Source organism: Suricata suricatta, chromosome 11 (assembly GCF_006229205.1).
Source record: "Suricata suricatta isolate VVHF042 chromosome 11, meerkat_22Aug2017_6uvM2_HiC, whole genome shotgun sequence".
NCBI lineage: Eukaryota > Metazoa > Chordata > Mammalia > Carnivora > Herpestidae > Suricata > Suricata suricatta.
Window position 1 is genome coordinate 88,847,740 of NC_043710.1, and position 23,686 is coordinate 88,871,425.

At 50.0% G+C, this 23,686-nt stretch overlaps 1 protein-coding gene and 1 long non-coding RNA gene across 8 annotated transcripts in view; one reads left to right on the forward strand and one right to left on the reverse strand.

Moving 5' to 3' along the window:
- Positions 1 to 23,686, reverse strand: part of PKNOX2 (PBX/knotted 1 homeobox 2) — a 265,040-nt gene that overhangs the window by 114,703 nt on the left and 126,651 nt on the right. For 3 of the 7 annotated variants that reach the window (XM_029957417.1, XM_029957418.1, XM_029957415.1), the window contains exon 1: positions 10,440 to 10,562. The exons of the other annotated variants lie outside the window; for them this stretch is intronic. The gene's annotated coding sequence lies outside the window, so the exon portion shown is untranslated. Of the gene's footprint in view, positions 1 to 10,439; positions 10,563 to 23,686 lie in introns of those variants that run through there. 7 annotated transcript variants of the gene reach the window in all.
- On the forward strand, positions 10,680 to 23,022 carry LOC115306851. The gene is made up of 4 exons (XR_003915459.1): positions 10,680 to 10,743; positions 11,877 to 11,978; positions 20,479 to 20,640; positions 22,945 to 23,022. It is a non-coding gene; the product is annotated as an uncharacterized LOC115306851 (long non-coding RNA).

Consider the following 23,686-nt stretch of genomic DNA (forward strand, 5'->3'; position numbering starts at 1 on the left):
CCCTCTGGCCAGGCCTCCGGCAATTATCCCTCTCCCCTCCCCGCTGACTCCAGATCAGTGACTGGATCCTGCTCTCTGGCCCCCAACATGCAGGGCACAAAGCAGGGGCAAAAGCATCCAGAGACACAGCATGATCTCAGGAAGAGAAATCGCCAGGCCATCTGGACGTGGGCTCAGTGCCTTTCCTGCTATGACTACACAGATGGACTGGTGAGCGAGGGCTCCCCACTTCCCTCCCCACCCCCAGGTCCCAGTCCATCTGCTGCAGCCTGGGGCCCAGAGCGGGGTCCAAACACGGATCCACAAGTGACACCACAGCAGGGCACCACCCTTTACTTTTTCTGAGATCATCTTAATGTCACTTAAGTTCCCCAAATGCCTCTCTCTGGAGGCCCCTCGCAACAACCCCAAATTCTCAAACTGCACACTGAGGCCCCATCTACTCTCCCCAACTCGAATCTGCGTATTCTCCCCAGTCAGGGACTATCATCTTCTTGGCACCCACAGGGCTCTGCACCCCGAAGAAAGTTCTCTGGGGCTGTCCAGGGCCTCAGAGATTTCTTATAGCTCATTCAGAAAAGTAACGGCTGATGTCGGTAGAAGATTCCTGTGTGCCAGCCATTGTGCACAGTGTGTTACACATGCGTGATCTCATTGACCCTCACTGACCCCGCGGAGTAAGTGTTACATCTGCGTTTTGGCCTGGTGCAGTCCAACAGAACTTTCTGTGATGCCGGAAATGTCTTCTGTGCCTTCCAATATCATAGGCACCCTGTGGCAACTAAGCACTTGATTGTGGCTGGTGTGACTGAGTAACTGAATATTTATACTTTTCATTTAAATAGACACGTGTGGCTGGTGGCTGCTGAATTAGACAGCACAGCCTTACAGGGTCAAGTAGCATGGTCAATACCACCCAGTCGGTAGGGGCGAGGCTTCGTACCAGATATGCCTGTCTTGAGGGCTCAAGTGCATGAAGAAACCAAGGCCAGGGAAGATAAAGAAATGGTGCATAATCAGCCAGTCTAGGGTGCTCACGTTACATCCCAGCACTAGGTCTGTGAGGGAGCCAAGGACACCGTGGCAAAGGTAAGTAAGGTAAGTCTGCCCTTGAGGTGCTGCTGATTCAGTTAAGAGATACAGTGAATTCTACCTGGGACAGGGGATTCAGGGCGCAGGACTGGACCGAGGTAGGATGGTGCCTAGACATCCCACAGCACGCCCCCCCCACCCCGTCCCCAAAGTCCAACCCGCCCAACTATCAACTCCATTTTCTCCATTCCATTCACTTCCCCACACTTGGTTCTCCCATGTTCCTAATTTTGGCCTTTATTTACTTATTTTTACTTTTAAGTTTACTTATTTGTTTTGAGAGAGGGAGAGAAAAAGAGGGGGGGAGGGGGCAGTGAGAGAGAGAGAGAGAGAGAGAGAGAGAGAGAGAGAGAGAGAGAGAATCCCAAGCAGCCCCTGATGTGGGGCTCAAACTCACGAACCTGTGAGATCATGACCTGAGCTGAAATCAAGAGCCTGATACCTAACCAACTGAGCCACCCAGGCACCCCCTCACCCATGTTCCTCATTTTGGATGAAAGGCACCATTGCCGGCAGGAACTCAAGAAGGAAACCCGGAGGCACCTTCAACTTTTCTTTTCCCTTCTTCCTGCTTTTCTCACCTCCTACTTTCCAAGACATGTTGAGATTGCTTCCTAAATTTACTTTATTTTTTAATTTTTTGAATACATTTCTTTTTTAATTAGTTTATTAATTTATTTTTGAGAGAGAGAGAGAGCACATGCACATATGCGAGTTGCTGAAGGGCAGAGAGAGGGAGAGACAGAATCCCAAGCAGGTTCCACACTGTCAACACAGAGCCCAACATCGGGCACAAACTCATGAACTGGGAGATCATGACCTGAGCCTAAGAGTCAGATGCTTAACGGACTAAGCCACCAGGCACCCCCCCTAAATGTACCTTAAATACCCTTTCCGTCCCATTCCCGTTGTCTAGGCCTCCAGTGCCCCTCACGCTGCAGTCTTCTGCTGTCACTCCACCGCACGCTCCAGCCACACAGCTAAATAGGAGCTCAGGACAATTTTTCATGCCTCTGGGCTTTTGTGCCTGCTCCTCTGTCTCCCTGAAATGCCCTTTCTTGCCTCATCTACTTGGACAACCCCACGTAAATAAAGATTCGGCTCAGGGCTCTCTTGCCCTAGAGGCTTTGTCTGACACTCCTTGCCTCTCAGGCAGGATGACTTCCCCCTCTGTGCTCCCATGACTCAGCACACCTCTTTTATGCCACTTACCATATTGGGTTGTAAGCATCGGCATATCCCACAGTGTCCTTTCAGGTCAGAGAGGTGGCTTTGTCACTTTGGTGTTCATGGGGCTTCAAGTGTATGGCGCATGGCAGGGGGAAGGGAGGGATGTGTTTGCACCAGATGTTATCTGAGACCTAATTCACTCTCTGCTCCCGCCTTCCCCACCTCCCCCAACACACCACCTTTCTGCATGAAGAGGTTTTCGGGGAATTTCCCTGAAACATCACTGATTCACCTCACAGGCCTCTCTCCCGAGGCCTGGTGGAGTGACTGTCCACAGAGCCTGGCACCCAGTGCAAACTTTGACGGCTTTGCAGAGTCTCAAAAATGGGTTTGTGGTTAGGGGCGCCCAGGTGGCTCAGCCGGTTAAGTGTCTGACTTCGGCTCAGGTCATGATCTCACGGTTCGTGGGTTCATGCCCTGCTTCGGGCTCTGTGCTGACAGCTCGGAGCCTTCGAGCCTGCTTCAGGTTCTGTGTCTCCCTCTCTGTCTCTGTCTGCCCCTTCCCTGCTGGTACTCTCCCTCTCTCTCTTTCTCTCTCTCAAAAATAAATAAACAATAAAAACAACTGGTTTGCATCAGCCTCAACAAAAATGGGCTGCAAACTCTAAATGACCTTCCCAACATCTCTCCCTTTGCCCCCGGCCTTCTCCCAGTTCCCTCCACAAGGCATGTCAATTAACAGCAGCATTGGGTACCACTCACAGGGACCTGGGCTGCATCCAAGAGAATTTACTGCCTGGTGCACCTGTCCTCACACTGACATCATTCTTGCCTTCACCTGGTGCTTCACGCTTTACAAAGCCGTTCTTGCCATGTTCTCTCATTTGATTCTCGTGACTCTCCTTTGTGAAGAGGGAGGTGAAGCACCGTTGCTCCATTTCACAGATGAAGAAACAGAGGCTCAGAAAAATTAAGAGACTTGTCCAATCTAAGTGCTGGATCCTAGATTCAAATTCAGATCTTTTGATTCTAAGTTCAGTGTTCAGTTTACTGGGAGGATGGTGATGCAGGAGAACAAAAAGGATTGCCGAGGAAAGAATATGCTTGCAAGAATAAGCCGATGGACTTATATAAGGATGTGTGGTGCTTGGCATTCTGATGGGACACTGGGTCAGAGCAGAAGGCTGGGAATGAGTGTCTGGGGCTGTGTTCTACCCCCGGTCCTCGATGTGGTCTCGCCACACAAAGTCATCTTCTGTTTTCTAGACATCATCTTGCTCCTTTACCTTTGTGCTTTGCTGGGGAATTTATAGCTTTCCTTGCATCTCTGACTTCTGATATTCTCCGCAGCCTTCTGTGACCATTTCAAATGGTACCCTCTGCAAGAATCTTTCCTGAATCTTCCCCGGCAGAAATGGTCTCTTCTTCCATTGGGTTCTCACAGCACTTTGTATACTGTGGCATTGCCAACTTTGCCTCATCCCGTTTAGAGCTATGCTAATCTGCGTGTCTGCCTCCTCCCTCATGTCCAGGGCAGGAGCCATTCTTGTTCACTTCCGGATCACCCACAGAATCTGGAACTGTGCCTCGGGCATAAGAGGTGATCAGGAAATATTGGTTGGGTTGAATTTCATTGCTAATGATATTTCTAAGGAGGGCTGGTAAAAGAAGGTAAAGTGAAGCGGGTGAGTGTGAAATGTCACAGACATCACATCTTTTGTCCGCATTCTCCAATCTGAGCTTCAGGATGATTTAAAAGCATGTGTGCAAAAGATCAAATGAGGGGCTTCTACACAAAAAGGAATAGAAGAGTAGCCGCACCTGTTAGAAGTGCGCCATGAAGGCCAAAGACCAGAGCCCACTGGTGTCTGAAAACACCTCCCCCTCTCCCCCCTCACATTCCCCCACTCTTTTCTCTCTTAAAAAGCAGTACTTGAAGCCAAATGGATGGGAAAAAAGAGAATCAGAGAGTGAGGTAGCTACAGCCGAGGGCAGATATAGGAGGTTACTGGATGGAGCAGAAGGAAAGCAAACAATTTAACTCCCACTTCGCTTTGTTTTCTTCAAGGACAACAATCATCAACACAGAAAAATGACTTATCAAAGGTTCAAGTCTAAGATAGTTGAGGAGATGGTAGTCAAGTAGTTTATGGCTTTTAAGTAAAGTCAAGGCTGCAGGCAGCTGCAAATCACACTGCAGAGTGGGGAAAGAGCCTGGGTAGGAGTGTTGAACCATGGTCAGCTGTTTGTGAACTGATGAAAAGAAACCGTTCTTTTTTTTTTTTTTTGAGATGGAAATATGTAAAAGTCACCTCTGTTTTCACAAAGTGGCAAACAGATTCTGGAAGCCGGATAACCACAGGTGCAGCGTGAATTGCTAACAAAAATTCTGGATTGAATTAAGTGTGAAAGAAAGAAGTTATGACCAAGCGCCAGGATAACCTCATTGAAAACCAGTCATGTTTAGCTGGATGGCCCTTGGTGAAAACCCCAGAATTCCTAGGTTGATAGACAAGGAAGATTCTGAGGAGTATGTCCATTTCAGCTAGCTACATGACGACATGATATCCTCCTGGATAAGGAAGTGTAGGTCTGAGGGGTCTGTTGACAGGAGAGCAGGTGGGTGAACTTTTAGTGAGGCTGCGATGGTCTCCAGTCAGTAGTGATCAGCAGATCACAGTCAGAGAGAGGGCTTTCAGGTTGATTTGTACCCCTGAGTGTTTCTACCGGTGACCTGCGTGACAGTTGTGGAAGATGTGTTTGTCATCCTACACACTGGAAGGGACAGTTGATGTGTTTACAGACAGAATTAAGGTTGAGAAAGAGCTCCTGAGGCAGGAAACATGGGCTGAAAGCAAGGAGATGATGCTGAATATAGAGAAATACAAATTTATACCATTGGAGTAAGATGCATGTGAGGGAGATGGAGTTTAGAATCATCGTATGTGAATAAAAAAGAAAGGAATTTGACTGACAATTCAATAGGTACCAGCGTTGTGATATGGCTGCCAAAAAAAAAAAAAAAAAGATAATTGCAATCTTCGGCACTCCTGCGAGTCCAGGTGAAGGAAGCAATGGGTTAGACCTGCTGGGGGCTCACTTACTTGCTTCATCAGAAGAACACTGACACTATGGAGTGCATGAGGGAAGGAGGCTAGGATGTTGACAGAGGTATCTCCCTGCAGCGCAGAGAACTCTGGGAGAGGCATGAGTGTCAATATTCAAGGTGTTATTATACAGAAGAGCTGTTGGTCTTACACTGTGCTGTCCAGAGCAGAACCAGGACAGAAAGGCGGATATGACAGAGGGACACATTTCCCCCTCACATGAGGGAGTGCTACCAGACACAGCCAGCCCAGAGCAGAGGAAGTGCCACCACCAGGAGCTGTTAGGAAGACGGCGAGAGCTTGTCCACTGGAGATGCCTTCACAGCATGGCAGGTTAAACCAGTTGACCGCCAAGACCCCTTCCAGCTCTAGGCATTCTGAGGCCCCTGAGTGAAGAAGATGTTTCTAACTGGGGCAAAGCCTCTCCAGGATCCTTCAAATACATTGCGGAGGTCACCATCTCCTTTGCCAGAGTAATAAATCTGGTCCTGATTCTGGGGAATCGCTCTTGGGAGAGATCATAGCTGTCGTGACACATGGCATTGGGAAAAGAGCCAGCATTTTCCCCTGTGCTTCTTACAGAGACTCCCTGCCCCACTAACATTTCTGGGAGGAATGTGGCTCCTGCTTAATCATACCCCGAGGCATGAGCAGGACTGGGTAGAGGTAGGAAGGGGCAGCAATGGTGTGGCTGCCACCCCTGCTGGAACTCAGAGGGCCAGTGTAGCCGGCAAAGCCCAGCCCAGGCACAGGCTGGAGAGCTGACCACCATGGCCAAGGGTGTGATCCCAAGCTGATGCCTTGCCAGGAAGGAGAACCAAGATGCAGTTAAGGAGCAGAGTCTAAGGAAGGGCACCCAGTAGCCAAATGGTCTCCCCTGACCACACACACAACACCCACTGATACAAATTAAGTATCTGTGAAGGATTCTTGTTTCCAGTCATCTCTGTGCCTTTGCTCACTTGGCTCCCTCTTCTCAAATGTTCTCCCACCCCTCTGTGTTTGCCTTTTCTGGTCTTGCTTATCCTCCAAGGCCTATCCTATGCATATGCTTGGTATCTCTTTTTAGTTTCCGAATTAAAGTCATTTCCCACTGGAGTACTCGTGTTCTGCCTTGAATTATGATGAGTTGTATTTGTGACTGATGTGCCTCCTCCATTAGGAAGCAAACTCCTGGAGGGTAGGAAAGCATCCTTTTGCATATTCTTAGCCTTGAATATTAGTGGCAACATGGTGGCCGGTAGAGCCCTACACCTGTATCCAGAATTCCAGCCCTGGCTCTGACAGCAACTCCTCCAGGCCTCGCATTCCTGAAGAGTAAATTGAGTAGAGCGGTTGATCCCCAAGTTCCATCTGGGTTCACGCCCTCCTGACTATTGTTCAGTAAATGTTGTTTGGAGGTATTTCCTTCTTTATCACTAATGTCAAATCCTGTTTATCCTGTGGTCTGCTTTCATTTCTTTCTTTTTCTGTTGTGGTCACTCATCCAACTATCCATCCACCCATTCATCCCTCTGTCTGTCCATCCACGCATCTCGACTTTCAGCCAACACTTATTGAACATCTGCTTTGTGCTAAGTCACTAAAAAGACAGTGATGCGTCCACAGCTCCTTAAGGAGCGCGCATTTATCACAGGGGACACAGCCATGTAAACAAATAATACGAACACACGGGGAGAGATAGTACTGTATCGGAGGTGAGCAGAGAGGGTGCTGGGACACAGGGAGGGGGAGGGATGGGGAGGAGGCAGGTTAAAATGCCAAAGCCCCTCCTCGCCCTCTCAGCTCTGCCTCCGACCCTGATGACTTGAAGGCTTTCTTTTGGCCAATCTTCCCAATACAGCACCAACAAGAAAGGCGGGGTTCACGTGAAACAGAAACAGGGTGCAAAGGGGCCTGGCCTGATGGTCCACCGAGAGTCTGTGGTCAGACCTCGGCTGAGCCCCAGCGCCCCCTCCCAGGCTGTGCGAGGGTCTCCGAGGTCCAGGGTGTGCATTTTCGAGCTGTTCCCCTCTCCCCACCCCCACTGCAGCAGCACACTCGGCGAGTCATTTATTCCTCCATAACATTTGCTCGAAGGAACGTTACCGCTGAATTATAGCTGGGACCATTATCTCACAATAACTGTCTGGGAAATGTTAATGTTAATGCATGGATCATGCAGAATGCCACATTAGGGGTTTTATGGTGGACATAACATTTTTATGAACTTTTTCTCTGGTAGCATCAGCTTTTGATGGAAAGAAAAGAAAAAAGGAAAGAAATAGAGACAGAGTGGGAAGGAAGAAAGAAAGCCGGCACAGGGGAGAAGGGGGCCGGGGAGCGTGCCATTTGATCGCACCTGGCGCTGAGCCGCTGAGTGTGCGCTCACTCCAGGAAAGGCCCGCCTGGCAGGGCTCCAGGTGGCCGAATATCTTTCGTGTTAGGTATTTGTGAGTGAAGAACAACTGGCCAAATTGGCAACTGGTGGGAGACAGGGTCTACTCGGGCAGACCCATAAAACTTTTCAGGCTTTTTAGCCACCTGCTGCCAGGCTGGTATTTCAGTGCCAAGGGGGTGGGGTGCAAAGGTGGGGTGGGGAGGGGTGTCAAAGGCTTAGTGGGGGCGGCCACCATACCTCCTGGATGAAGGGATGGGTTCCTGGCAGAGCTGCTTTGGGGGCTCACCTTGGGGAGTAATGGCTAATGGCTTAAGGAGATTTTAATTTCTGCCATTAAAAGAAAAAAAAAGGAAAAACACAATCTTGGGAATGGCAGTATTTTACACCTGGCTTTTAGAAAGGACTAATAAAGGCAGTGTTTAGCATTTTATATCCTTACTCAAAAATAACGATCTTTGGTTCTCATCTCAGACATATTTTAAGTGAGCCTGTGTCTCCTACCTCCAGAATATTCTTTCAGGAGGCTGGATTTATGGCTCTGTTCTTTGCCTGCCCTGGGCTCCAATTTAAGCCTCATAACCACTGCATTACGGTCAGTTTGCCTCTTCTCTTCCCTCCTCTCTACCTTTGCAGTTGCCCCCGACGCTCTTACTGCAATTTTTCTTCCAGACAGAGTGCTGTTTAACTCCTGACCCTGCAGGACACCTAACACCTGTTTACAGCCATTCTTTTGAGCGCATTAAAACGTGGGCTGGGGGTGGGGTGGCGATGCTGTTTGGAGGCCCCCTCTCCGGCAGTATCAAATCACCACCCGGAGGGGCTCCAAGACTTAGCCACCCCCACCCCACAACCCCAAGTCCAGACCGTGAGCCCCTCTGACCTAGGACAAGTGGTGCAGGTGGTATGGGGGTGTGTACAGTCTCTGAGGCAGGAAGGGGTGCGGGGAGTGGGCAGGAGGCTGGCTCTCTTTGAGAACACATTTGTGGGCCTGCTGAAAAGACCTGACCTGTGAGTATGGCTCTAGAAAGAACCGGTGCCTGCAGACCCTGCCCTCCAGGTCCTAGCTCTGAGACAGCGTGTGAACTTAGGCCACCAAATTTCCAGAGGTCATTTTTCCTCCGTAAAAGGCTAAGGCCAGACTGGCCACTTCCTAAGTCTTCCTGCTCTGTGAGTGTGACTCTGTGGCCCACTCAGGTCATCTGGAGGTTGTTAAGGTGGCCTTGGGTGTCCTGTCTATCTTTGAGGCAAGGTGAGTGCCACGGGCATTGGGCTGGATAAGTTTAAATCCACGCTTCACCACTTCCTAACTCTGGAAACAGGCTTTCTGCAAACCCTTGAGCTTTCTGTTTCCTTGCATGTAGAAGGGAAATCACAAGGCTTATCTTGTAGGTTGCCAAAGTTAACATGCCTTCGAAACACTCAGCAGTTTCCTTATGGATTATGTTTGACTTATACATTATGTCTGCCCTTCCACACTAGAATGAAAGCTTCACGAGGACAAGGATCTTGCTTTGTCTTCTTCACAGATGTATCTCTAATGCCTAGGCCAGTACCTGGCGTGTCGTAGGCCCTCAGTCAATACTTAGGGAATGAATGAATGTCACAGAGTTCCGGGATAGATATTAGTTCCTCAGCATCCCCACTCACCCTGGTACCGACCCCTCGGTATGTGCTCTAAAGATCTCCACAGAAGGACTTATGGGGCTTTATGTCTCTTGGCATAAAAATGCCAGTTTAAGGAACACCAAATGCATTCACGACCCAGGATGCAAAAGGAATTTGCACAAGTCCTCACTGCTGTTCCCTCGGATACCAAGAGCAGGTGTACCTGAACCAGGCAGCAGGCTTGGAGCCCTCACCTTTCCAAATACTCCCTCCCGTCCTTCCCCAGGCCGCTCCCCTCCTTCCTGAGCTGCCACATGCTCGCTCCTGGGGACCCCCGCCATATGTTCCATTCCAGCTCTAAACTGCGTGCTAATTGTTCTGAATGAACAGCTCCAGCTGGAAAAGCAGGCAGGCCGTTTACAGACCTTAAGATAACACCCAGCTTCCCGTAAGTCAAAGGGGGGAGGGCTTTCCAGGGAAGGAGAATGGAAAGTCTTCCTTTCAGCACCAGAGCTGGGTGAGACGAGGCTCTGGGGCTGGGGCTATGGTGGAGGATATCAGCTCTGCTTGCTCTTTATCCAAGTGAGCCTATTTCAAAGTGGCCCCACCTGAGCAGCCTTCTCTGCAGAGGCCCAGACCCATTTCCTGCACTCCGTGGAGCTCCCTGGTGAAGCCACACTCCCTGCCTGTGGGCAGGGGCTCCCGCCACCATGTCCCTTGCTCTTCCAGAACCCAGCGACATCCCTTGCACTCTCTAAGAAGCCTTTTATGATTGGCTTGTACTAAGTGCCTCATTCAGACAGGCCTTGTGTACCTCTCTAGGGGAAGCAGGGAGGGAAAGGAGTGTGGGCGAAGGGTGGGGACAGGGTTTCACAGTGAACTACTTGCCATGGAGCACAGCCTCCTAGTGCCTGACCCCACAAAGAAGCTCAGTCCTCTCCAAGGTACTGCAAGGCGGGTTCAGCTTTGTCCCCCATTTCTGTGACTATTTCCCCAAAGCAAAAGGAGAACTGTCTAAGGGGGCAGTTTTCTGAAGAAGGAGGAGACCCAAAGTTGGGAAAAATCTTAGAGGCCACGACACTCACCTCCCTGATTCACTGAGGCCAAGGCGGAGTGAGGGGTCTCTCCGGGCTGGGGAAGGTCTACCCACTGTCCCCTGCCTCCTTTCCTTTGCCCAGCGCCTGCCTGGAGACCTGGCAGGGAGGCCGGGGCTGTGACCAGATGCTTGGAGATGCGAGGGCCCAGGGCTTGCTCAGTCACAAATTGGCTCTATGACCTCAGGCACATCACTGGATCTGTACTCCTTTTCGCTCACCTCTGAAAGTGAGGGGGATACAATCCATGCTTGCTCTCCTCACCCCTCAAGGTGGTTTGAGGGTCAGAAGACAAGTAAGTGTGAAAAGGCTATGAAAACTGAAAAGCAGATTTCAAAAGTAAGAGATGTGGGTCATGCTTCTTTTCAGGGCTTGGGGTCCCTCCTATCCGCCTGAAGGTTAAAGTTTTGGAAGATGCAGAGAAATAGCCATCTGCAGGGGAAAGAAATCTGCCTGGGTCTCCACAGCTAGCGTAAGAGGGACAAGAAGGACTGCTGAGGAAACCAGCAGCTTGACCTGTGACTCTTCTAGAAGCTGGAGTGCACAGAGGCCCGACCCCTGAGCAGGCCCTCTCAGATCTGTCTGTCCAGGGTAGAGCCACAGGAGGAAGGTTTCAGTTTAACCAAAGGAAGAGCAGACTGGCCAGGAGGTGTTTGTGGGTCGGTGGGCTGGGCTTGGAGCTGCACAACCACAATGTTCTGGAGGCTTCTGCTGCCTCCAGGGTTTCTCACAGCACACATTCCCCAACTTCTGAGACCCTGCTGGGATAAGAGGTGGAGAGGGTGCGGAGAAGGGGACATCGGCCTCTTTTTGAGGGGCTGTTCAGCCAGAAGAGGAAAAGCCACAGGGGCTCCTGGCCCGTCTGTAAGCCCTGCTTCCCTATCAGGCACTGTTCCTACACAAGGCTCATGGCTCCTGGCATCAGGCCTGACTTGGAGACAGCCTTGACCCTGGAGGGCCTGACCCAGCCCCCTTGGCCCCAATCAGTTCCCCCTTCCCCAGTACATGGGGTGGCCAAGAGTGCCTCAACAGTCAGCCTCTCCAGCCAAAGGAGGGCAGCAGGGGAGGTGAGCCAGAGGCCAGCTTCCTCCCCGGAGGGCTCTGAGCCCAGCCTCGGGCACAGGCCAGCTTGCTGGAGGTGGTGGGGGAGGTGGTGGTCAGGGGGAGCTTCAGGGGCAGGAAATTACACCCATATCAGCACCAGAGGAGAGTGTAAAAAACAGATCTTTGATCAGACATGGCCTCGGTTACTCAATGGTTTGCAGGGTCTGGGTCAGCTCAGGGCCAGAGAGTTGGCTCAGGTATTCTGTCTCTCCGGGCCTGATTTCTAGGTCTGATGGCTGAATGCAGCCTTTCAGCCTATGCCATCCATGCTTTCTTTCTTCTCTTTGCTTGTGATGATGCCTTTGCTTGCCTCCTCTGCTCTAGTCCTCTGCTGGACTAGAAAGGTCCAGCTCAGATGTCACCTCTGTGAAGCCTTCCTGGATCTCTTCCAAGTGGTGTAGCCACCCTCTGCTTTGGATTCCCCGGGTAGGTAGAGTTAGCTGTGTCTGAGATGCCATGACCACACACAGCACACAGTCAGCACCAGGCCCTTAGTTCCCTTTAGCAATGAGCTTGCTAGCAATGCCCCGGGACCCTCAGCAGCACTGCACACAGAACCCCGCACACAGGAGGCACTCAAACATTCACAAGCATGCTTGCCCTGGCCTAAATACATTTGTGAAACTAACACCCAGAAAGGAAAAACTGGAAAGCTGGCTGGGTCCCCTGAAAGTTTGCCCTGGGAGAACACTTCAGTCTCCCTCTCGCATTGCCTGCCTCCACCCCAAGCCCCGAGCCCACCAAATCCAAATGATTTTTTATCAGCGATGAAACAATAGATGATCTTTTGACATTTCCAGGGCTGTTTGGAAAGAGGAAAGATAATATGTAATAAATTCATATACTTCTCTGTGTTTCTTGGCTCTGGCAGCTATATTTCCATCTCTTTATGCAGGAGTCCTGGGGAGCTGAAATCCTTGATAATGCCAAACAATTCAACACTTTTTTTCTCTTTACTCTGTCTGCACCGCAAAAAAAAAATATCGACTTTATGCTGGCAGCTGTGGGAAGTGAAATCAGATGCCACATTCCTTTTTGCATGCAAGAGAAGTTGGTCCTGCTTTGGAGGCCCTGTCCCTACTCAAGGGTCTCTGGGAATGAGAGTTTAGGACCTCACGTCTGATTAATCCAAGGCGAAGGGCAGCCCGGCCCCACCTCCCCCAGGGGATACGGGCTAGTGGGTCTTGCACTGAGGCGTCCAGGACGCACTGGGACATTTTCTCTCTGCCCTTCTACCTCCACTGCCCATGGTCCTTTCTCAGACAGTCCCAGCAGTAGATGCTGCATCTGATCTGACTCCAAACAAACACTTTCTGAGCCAGAACCAGCCCAGGGCGCTGGAGCTTAGTGGAGCACGCGGATGCGTTTGAGCTCAGATTCTTGACTTGAGCAGCACATTTGAGCCCAGGGCTGAAATCAGCATTTATTAGCAGCACCTTCATTTCCCCAAGAAGGGGGCTGGGGATGAGCCGGAGGACAAGACCTGCCCAGGGCCACACACTGCAATCTGGTAGAACTTCAAACCTTTTCTTCCGACCCCGGGCCAGAGAGCTATCTATTTGTCCATCTACACTTTAAGCCCTCTAACAGCCTTTAAATGCCTGCCATGTGCCAGACACTGTGTTCAGGCCAGACACTGTGTTTTCCCCAGGTCGGGGAAGCTTTTCCTTCAGGGTTCCCTGTAGAGACAAAATGTGAGGCTCTGCCCATTTGGACCTAGACAGGTTCTGTTAGGACAAACAACACGTGGCATCAGCAGGCCCCTACAACTGCCCCAGCCTCCCCTCCCCTGTACCCAGCTCCCTCCGTCTCTCTCCCTGTTACACACACACACACACACACACACACACACACTCACTCACTCACCTGCACTCCACCCACTCTAAACTGCACTGAGCACTAGAAGTCAGCTCTGTCACATTAACATGCCATTCCCTCCTTCTCACATAATAGTGATCAAGACTGTGGGCTTGAGGGGCACCTGGGTGGCTCAGTCAGTTAAGCGTCTGACTTCAGCTCAGGTCATGATCTCACAGTTTGTGAGTTCGAGCCCCATGCTGGGCTCTGTGCTAACAGCTCAGAACCTGGATCCTGCTTCCGATTCTGTGTGTCTCCTCTCTCTCAGCCCCTCCCCTATTCGCTCTCTGTGTCTCTCTCAAAAATAAATAAATGTTACAAAAGAATGTGGGCTTGAGATTCTAAAGACTGGGATCTGTTGAGAGACTGTGGCAGATGACCTCTCTGTGCCTCAGCAACCTCATGTATAAAATGGGAATAATAGTAACACCCCTAGGGTAAAAGGAGATTGAATAGAATAATACAGTGCACAGTGTTTAGCACATAGTATTCAAAAACAGCCTGCCATTGTTAGTAGTAGTAGTAGTTGTCTGATAGGGAAAGCTAACTGGGGTGGCAATAGAGGGTTCTCCAGCCTAGTCTTGGCCAGCTTTGTTCCTTCCAAAGCAGAGTTTCCAAAGGCGCCATTCCAAAATGAGGACAGAAGCCATCCTTTTTGGCCTGACTCTTGTCCCCTTACCCCGCCCTGCGCATGAGGGCCCCAAGCACTGCTGCAAGCCTTCTCTCCTCCCTCCCCTGAGGAGAGTACCGGCTAGAAGCAGAAGAGGTGACCCTCGACCCTGGACACAGTCAGCCCAGGGGAACGAGCATCAGCCTTTCATGGGGAAGGAGAGCCATCAGTCTCCCACTTGGGAGGAGTGTATATCCCTGAGCAGGAGGCCTGAACTTTCTAGACCTCCCATGCCCTGGGCGCCCTGTGCAAGGTCCTTCATCAGCACAGTCTAACACTTCCACAGTGCAGCAGCTCCTCTGTGTCCTCGATGCCACCCTCTGAGGGACCCCTACTCTCTCGAGCTGGCTCAATCAGGCCTGCTCAACAGCACTCTTTGGCCGCCCTCACTATGCGTAGGTCCCCTCAAACCTTAAAAGCACTCTCCTCCCCTCCAGCATCATATCAGCTTGGTCCAACAGTCAGTCACATGTTGAGGGTCCATGATGTCATACATTGGCAAAAACAAGAGTCATTAAGACCATTTGTCCTGGGGGTGCCTGGGTGGCTCACTCGGTTAAGCATCTGACTTCAGCTCAGGCCATGATCTTACAGTTTGTGAGCTTGAACCCCACATTGGGTGAGCTCGAGCCCCACTCTGGGCTCCATACTCTTTCTCCCTCTCTCTCGGTATTTTGTGGGATCCTCTCTCTCTCTGCTCAGTGATCACTTGTGCTCTCTCTCTCATAAATTAATGAATTAATTAAATTTAATTTAAAAAGACCATTTGTCCTCAGAGGGGTTATGATTTGTAGGGAGTGACAGAAATCTGACAAAGAGCTAGCCTATGGGGAGGGTATTATGGGCTCAAAGAAGGGCCAGGCCCAAACCAACAGAAGAGAAGAGGAGAGCAGTCCAGACAGAGGAAATAGCATTTGCGAGGGTAGGAAATAGCCCCATGATGCAGGAAACGATAAGTCTGTGTATTTGATGAAGAGGTGGCAGGAGATGAGGCTGGTGAGGAGGGCAGAGGCGGGCCCCACATACCAGGCTCAGAAGCTTGGCCTTTATCCCTACAGGAACAGCCAGTTTTCATGGATGCATAGCACTCGTTTGCAGAGATTCACTTCAAATGTCACCTCCTCCAGGGATCCTTCTCTGACTTCTCCAGATTTAAGTACGTTCTGCATGATGAGCTCCTATCTCTCTTATAGCACTTATCACATTGCTCTAAGGTTTGTTTAAATGGCTGTTTCCACCACTAGCCTGGAGATCACGTATAGTTTTCTATTTGTTTTAGGTCCCTAGAAACTAGCAGAGGGCCTGACATACTCAGGTGCTTACTAAGTATTTTACAGATGAATGAAGGAGAGCAAATTGAAGTCACATGAGCTATTCACTCCCTGCTCTCTGCCTCCATTCTGAATCCTCAGTTTGAATAACAAGTATTGATTTATATCTGCACTCATCTATATAATGGAAATAATAGTACTCTGAGGACTGTTGTGAGGAATAAATAATATAAATAAAATTGCTCAAGTAATAACTTATCACATAGTATGTACCCTGTAAATGTTAGTTTCCCTCCCCTTCCATTCAACAAGGATTTATTAATCACCTCCTATGTGCCAGGCACTGTTCTAGGCACTGGGTTCAAAGCCAGAAACAAAACAAACTCCCTGTTTTCATAGGCTGCGTGAGATCGATAATAAATAAACAAGCAGATGCATCCTAAGCCAGATGGAGGAGATAAGTGCTGTGGAGAAGAATAGGCCAGCAGAAAAAGGAGAGGGAGTCCCAGGAGTCGAGGTGCGGGGAGTCAGGAGTCCGTGCTGGTGAGGTGACAACTGAGCAGAGACTTAAAGCTGCCCAAGCGCGTTCAGGGCAGGAGGGGAGCTGGAGTTCAGGGCTGGAGGAGCAGCAAGCAGGCCAGCGTGGCTGGAGCAGGGCCAGCCAGGAGACGGGGCATAACTGGCAAGGATATGGATCAGGTAGGGCCGTGGGAAGACGGAATGTTCACTCTGAATGAAAAGGGAAGCCATTGGAGGCTTTTGAGCAGACAAGTGGCATGATCCAATTATCATTTTAGATGGAGACTGGCTGGCTGCGGGGCTTGAGAACAGGCTGAAAGGAGTGACGAGGGACAACAGGTTGGGGGCCAAGAGCAATACTCCAGGCAAGAGACTGTGGAGACTGGGACCAGAGAGGGAACAGTGATGAGGACTTTGGTCTGCCAAGACTTCTGAATTCATTGCTACAGCATGTGAGAGAAAGAGAGAAGCCAGGACGACCCCAGGGTATTTGACCCGAGCCCCTGGAAGCCTGCATTTGTCTTTTACTGAGATGGAGAAGGCTGTCTTCCTTGCGCTAGGTAGTGCAGAGGTGAGGAGACCAAAGGACATTCTCAAAATGCTTATACACACACCAGGCAGGGGGCAGAATTACTCGTGGTGCACATGATGGAAGACTAGGAAGCAGCAATCTGTGAAAACATAAACCCAATAGCAACCAAATGCCAAAATGATACAGACAAGAGAGGTTATGGCTGGTCAGGAAGGGGGTCACTTGTGTTGGCGCAGGCTTTATGAAAGTCACCTTCTTGCCAAGTCTAGTGATTTTGTCTCAGACCTTGTTTCCTTTTAATCCATTGTCACATCTGACCCTAGGATAGACCTGACTCTGTGAGAACCCTCCCACAGCCGTAGCTTCCTTGTGCTGCCCTCCTGCCCCACTGCTCCAACTCACTGGGCGCTCCTCCTCCAAACCCGGGCACTTCCAAAGGCCACCCAGGCCCTTGCAATGCTCTCCAGTTCTGAGAGTGGTCTATGCACGCACATGCACGCACTCATCCATGCACACGCATCCGCACATACGTGCACATGCATGCACGCACACACCTGCACTCATGCACATCTGTGCACATGCATGCACATACGCAAACACACACATGCATGCACACACACACACATGCACAGGTGTACACATACCCGTGCATACATACCCGCACATACCTGTGCATGTGCATACACACACTTGTGCACACACCCATGCCACTCGCGGATTTGATCTGTGAGAGTGCATGAATCTCAGATCTTTATCTCTAGGGCTGATCACCTGTCCAAGGACTTCCCTCTCAACTGCACACTTATGTTAGATGTCCAGTTTTCACTGCGTGCGTAAGCTGCACTCAGGACTTCCCCCCGTCCAGGTTTTCATGCCGCCGTGCCGCTTTCTGTCAGCAGTGTCATGGCTGTGCCCACCCTCCAGCTCCAAGCCTCAGATTCATCTTCAGCTTGTTCCCCATCCTTTTATCCACGAAGTCATCTAGCCTTGACCCTCCTTCCTAGGACAGGCTCTAGGGAGCTGGGCTCAGAGGAAGGGGGGGTGGAAGGCCAAGTGGCAGGGCGTTGTAGGTCTCCTGACCCATCTCCTGCAACTCCGTGGCCCTGCCTCCCGCCTCCCTGCCTGGCCAGTACCCCCGCAGGTCACTACGGCACACTCCTTACTATTCCACGTTCTAGTTTGAAAACTCCAAGTAGGTGCTCATTTCTAGCAAGACAGAGCTCCTGTTCCTCAGCCTGGCATTTTACATCTCCATGTCACGTCTCACTTTCAGCTCTTACTGGGCCCAGGACTCTACCTGGGGCCGACGGGGAGGGGGGAGCTGGTGATAGTTGGGCCCCTACTAGTGCCGGTTCCTGAAATCACTTCGTCTTTGCGAGGTGGGCGGTGCCGAATTCGTTTTGCAGATGAAGAAATGGACTCTCACCGAGAGTGTCCCTGGAAGTCCCAGAACTAGTGAGTGGCAGACCCCAGGCTGATACTCAGGATTTTTCTACCACATAGCCCCCACCCTTTCCATCATACCACGCCGTGGCCTACACACGTGGCCTACACATGTTAACCTTTCCACGTGGAGAGATGGCTGATGTTCATCTGCTCACTCACGATGCCCTCCACTTGGCCTCCCGCCCCACCCTTTCCTCCGACACCACTTCCCTATATTCTCTTTTTTTAAAAAAATTTTAGAATGTTTTATTTATTTTTGTTGGGGGGGAGGGGGAGGGACAGGGTGGGGTCAGAGAGGATCTAAAGTAGGCTCTGAGCTGACAGCAGCAAGCCAGATGCGTGTCTTGAACTCATAAACTGTGAGATCATGACCTGAGCCGAGGTCCGATGCTTAACAGACTGAGCCACCCAGGTGCGCCCCCTTCCCTCCCCACCCCCACCTCCCCCACCTCCCTATTTTCTTTATGGCCCAGCTCTGAGTCTCCTTCTCCTCTGATCCCAATTCTCCCACCTTCTCCACTTGGCATGGATTTCTCCTTTCTTGGTGCCTAAGTCGGTTCTTTTCCGGACCTTGAGAAAGTTGCCCTCTGTGATCTCAAGCTCTGTAAGAGCAGGGCCTGTCTCAGACCCTGCATTTCCCACACTCTCTGCTAGGCCCCAAACGAGAAGTCCACAAATACTTGTGGAAATGAAAACATGATAACAACTAGTTCCTTAACAGAAACATTCAAAACAACTCCAAGCAAGGACCATTTGTATTTTAGTTCATTGTGTTAATTTCCTCTAGTTAACGCAGAAATAATTGTCTGAAATTACAAGTTAAGTAGGATAGTAATGTTAGGAAGCGTTGTCATTTAAGAAAATATTATTACAACACTAGTGGCGGGGAGTTCAGCTTAGGAGACGACTTCCTTCCTTGACACACAGTTTTCCATGGCTCAGAATATTCTGTAACATTCTGATTCTTTTCCCTCCCTCCATCACTGTCTGAGGAAATGAGATTAAAGGTAATATTCACAGCCATTTGAAGATATTTGAATAAGAGGTAAGAGGGGAAAGGGAGAAGATACTGAATTTCCCCAGGGATATAGTGTGTGTGTGGTATATGTGTGTATGGTGTGTGTGTGTGTGTGTGTGTGTGTGTGTGTGTGTGTGGTAGGTGTGGTATATGTGTGTGCAGTCTGTGTGTGTGGTATGTGTGTGTGTGTGTGGTAGGTGTATATTGTGTGTTGTGTGTTGTGTTCAGTGTGTGTTGTAACTACCCCAATAACAACTAAAGTCACATGAGGCTGGTCACTGATGAAGACTGAATCTTCTCAAAGCTTATAAAGATTTACAAAACACAAAAGATCTGAGAGTAAAAGGGGGATTCTTGGGGCACCTGGGTGGCTCAGTCGGTTGTGTGTCCAACTTCAGCTCAAGTCATGATCTCACGATTTGTAGGTTCAAGCCCCATTTAGGCTCCGTGCTGACAACTCGGACCCTAGAGCCTGCTTCAGGTTCTGTCTCCCTCTCTCTCTGCCCCTCCCCCGCTCACACTCTGTCTCTCTCTGTCTCAAAAATAAATAAATGTGTAAAAAATATTTTTTTAAAGGAGGGAGTCTTTCAGATACAAGACCAGAGATGTTTGTCCATGAGGCCAAAGAATAAGGAAATGAACTACTCAAAAATGAAGATCTCTTCCCGAGAAAGAAATTCAAGTAACACCTAACACTTGAGTGAGCTCCCTAGGGACAGAGCTCCCCTCCATAGCTCCCCCTCTTCCCCTGGAAGACACTCACTGACTAGAGAGAGCAAAGGGAGAGGGAGCTACATTTCCCTCACTTGCCCCATTAGTCAGACACCTGCTCATTTCCAACACATGGTGCTGGCCTAAAAAAAATTAAAATTTGTTTTTGTGATTAGCCAATTAAAGGCATATGGCCAAGAAGGTAAGGAATTGAAGCAGCACAAAATGATATGTATGTATGTATGTGTGTGTGTGTGTGTGTGTGTGTGTGTGTATGAAAAGCCATTTGGGCACTTGGATGGCTTAGGCGGTTGAGCATCTGACTCTTGATTTCAGCTCAGGTCATGATCTCACAGTTGTGAGATCGAGCCCTGTGTCAGATTCTACACTGGGCAAAGAGACTGCTTAAGATTCTGTGTGTTGTGTGTGTGTGTGTGTGTGTGTGTCTGTCTGTCTGTCTCTCCCTCCCTCTCTGCCTCCCTCTCTCATTCTCATTTTCTCTCTCTCTCTCAAAAAGAAAGAAAGCAAGCAAGCAAGCAAACAAGCAAGCAAGCAAGCTATTCTCACACTTCTGACCCCAAACCCCCCATTCCTCCACTCCCCTCGCCAGGGGCAATCACTGTTACAGTGTTTGTACCTATCTCCCAGGGAGACACTGTGTGCACAGACAGGTATGTTTCCCACATAAATGGCACCAAACACTACAATGCTGGTCTGCGTCCTGTTTTTCCCTTGGTGTTGGCCTATATGTAAGTTAGGTGGTCCATAGCGACTGCCCCCCACCCAACACAAGCCGGGTTCTTTTTCACACCAGACCTCTTTCCCCACTTCCACATTTCACATACACATCAAGTGTAGATGAATATACCCAGTTTTGAAGTGATGTGTTTCCTCTTTTCCAGGGCACACACTTGTCAAATGAGAACCCCAGCCTGCTTTCTGGGACTGCAAGACTGCTGACAGCAAAGGGATGAGAGACAGGAGGGGCTTGCTGTTGCTGACCTCATGGACAAGAGCCACCTTCCCGTGCACAAGGAGACCTGCTGAGTGCCAACCATCCTCAGGTGAGTGCCCGCCATGTGCTCAGCCTTAGTAGGAGGAGCCTAGGATTCAAACATGAATCCTACCTTCAGAGGAAGGCAGCAATGCCCCCAGAATCAGCATCACCATCAGAAAGAGTAAGAAGAGTTCCTTAACACTGAACCAGCTAGGGGTAGGCCCCTCACCCCCCACCCCACCCCACCCCACCCCACCCCTGCGCCCCCACCAAAGGGAAACCAGCGGGAAATGAGGGGGCTGGCCCTCACTCATCTCCTGTGGCTGCCACCGCCATCACCACCGAAGAGACTGTCATTAAAGCTTTGTCCCGGGCTCTCTGATTTACATGTACAAATAATCGCTGTCAGGGGCACGAGCCCCAGAGAGCAATAATAGATTCTGGTGGTAGCAGATGCAAATGCGGGAAATAAAAACAAAAATGAAACACGCTAGCCTGGCAGAACTCGATGCTGGGAGAAATCCTGAGGGGGATAATAGCCTGTGGGGAGGCGGCTGGAAAGGGTCTATCATATCAGGTATTGATTGGTTGGTCTTCCATAAATGCTAGCTTAGGATTCTTTTTTTTTTAATTGTGGTCACGTATTATCACATAAAATATGCCATTTTATCCATTTTAAGTGTACAATTCAGTGGCATTAATTACACTCATGCTTTTGTGCAACCGTCACTGCTATGTTTTCCCAATTGTTTCCGTCACCCCGAACAGAAACCCTCCACCCCTGGTACCTTCTGATCTGCTTTCTGTCTTTATGAACCTGCCTATTCCAGATACTTCACATAAGTGAACTCATACAATATCTGGCCTTTTGTGTCTAGCTTTTCTCACTTAGCATAACATTTTCAAGGTTCATCCATGATGTTGCAGGTAATAGAACTTCCTTTTTATGGATATGCCACATCTTGTTTATTCATCTGTTGATGGACACTGGTTGTTTCCACCTTTCGGCTTCTGTGATTATGTGCACATTATACAAATATATTAAAATTCTTTTAGTGTTTGTTTATTTTTGAGAGAGAGAAACAGTGTGAGTGGGGGAGGGGCAGAGAGAGAAGGAAGCGGGCTCCAAGCTCTGAACTGTCAGCAAGGAGCCTGATGCAGGGCTCGAACTCATGAGCAGAAGTCTGATGCTTAACCAACTGAGCCACCCAGGCACTCCAAATATATTTTAGAGTTTCTGTACTCAACTCTTTGGGGTGTAATTGCTGGGCCATGTGATAACTCGTGTTTAGCTTTTTGAGGACCGTCATCCTGTTTTTTGCAGGGGCTAGCCTAAGACTGGAAAGGATGACTCAGTTCCAGCTCTAGGAGGTGGGGCTCTGGATATGTTGGTCCTGGTAGACCACCTGGCGCACTCCGGCATGGCTGACCTGGCCTGGAGTGGAAAGAAGGAGAAAGAGCCAGAGTGGAGGGGTCGCAAAGTGGGGTCCAGTTGGCCTGTGCTCCAAGCTGCTCCCCAGTGTGTCCAGCCAGGGCCTGGAAGAGAGCCCACTGTAAACCCACAATGTGGGGGCAGGGAATCCTAATGCCCCTGGCCCCCACCTGCCTTCTGTTTTACATTTGAGAAAGTAAAGGCCAGAGAGCTGATAACGCCTGATCCAAGTCTCCTGTCCCTTGTTCACTCTGCTGCACCATCCTGCCCGAACCAGGTCTGGACAAAACGGGGCTGTCTGGGGTGGAGCAGGAAGAGACCCCTTAATGCTGCAGTTCTGCCCACTGTTGTGAAACTGGTGCCAGGCTTAGTCCTGTTTCTGGCTCAGCATCCTCTGCCAGGAACTCCCTTCTCCCACCAGCTGCCCCTGGCTAACTCCTGTCCACCCTTCTAGGCTCAGCTCAGGCGTCACCTTGCCACCCCCTGCCCCAAGGAAGCCCCCATCCCCTCGGTGGAGTTAGGCGCCCTCCTCTGGGCTCCCTCAGGAATCCACTTTCAAGGCTGTTCTCACACACTTGCTGTTTTCAGCTTAACCATCTGTTTCCCCCACTGTAAGGTTAGCATCTTGAGAGCAGAGAATGAGCATGCTATGTGTGTATCCTCAGGCCAAGTGTTTATCGAATGAATGAGTGAATGACTGAATGAATGAATGAATGAATGAAAGGAATTGCATGAACTATGTGCTCTTTATAACCTTGCTGCTTCATATTTATTAAATGACCGAATGAATGAGTAAATGGATGAATGGCATCGCAAGGGCTGAGTGAGCTTGTGGAGTAGACTCTTGGCTAATGGTCAAGCCTTCACCCCCTCATGCACTCACTTACTCGTGTATTCATTCATTCATTATAATCACTGCTCTGTGTTCAATCCTCCTAGGTACTAGGGTTCAGTCAGATTCAAGACTGTCATCAGGAAGCCCACAGAAGAGTAGATGGAGACCCAAGTAAACAAGAAGTATGCTTCGAGCGCCTCCATTTCCCCTAAAGCACACAGGGACTCACATCACATCAAAACCTGATGGGAACCTTCTCGGCTCCACCAGTTGCTGGGCACAGCGGGCTGCGGGAGGAGTGGCCAATTAGCATGCCACACACACACCTGTCCGGGGCCACTCCAAGGATCCAGGGGCTGGAGAATTAACGACCAGGAGGATTTTTGGAGCCCCCGGACCCACCTGTCCGGGGCCACTCCAAGGATCCAGGGGCTGGAGAATTAACGACCAGGAGGATTTTTGGAGCCCCCGGACCCCAGCCCAGCTCACATCAGAGACCTTATTCCCCTTTAGGGATTCATTCACTCTGCACAGCTGGTTAATTTTTCATCAAGGGGTTGGGGGGAGGGGAGTTGGGAGAGAGCTCTGATCCCTCACTCTTTCATGCTGGGGGTGGAGGAGAAACACAACATCCTATCCATTTTATTTTTTAGATGAAATAGGAACAGATTGTGGTTGCCAGGCAAGACCCAGCCCTCAGAGGGCTTGTGCTTCTGCTGCGGGCTGATTAACGGTTATTGGGCAAAGGATAAAGCATCCAGACGGCACAGGCCTCCGGTGAAGGTGCTTACACATTTAATGAGCACCGGGTGACATGCTAGTGGTGAGCGGCAATCTTTTGTAAAA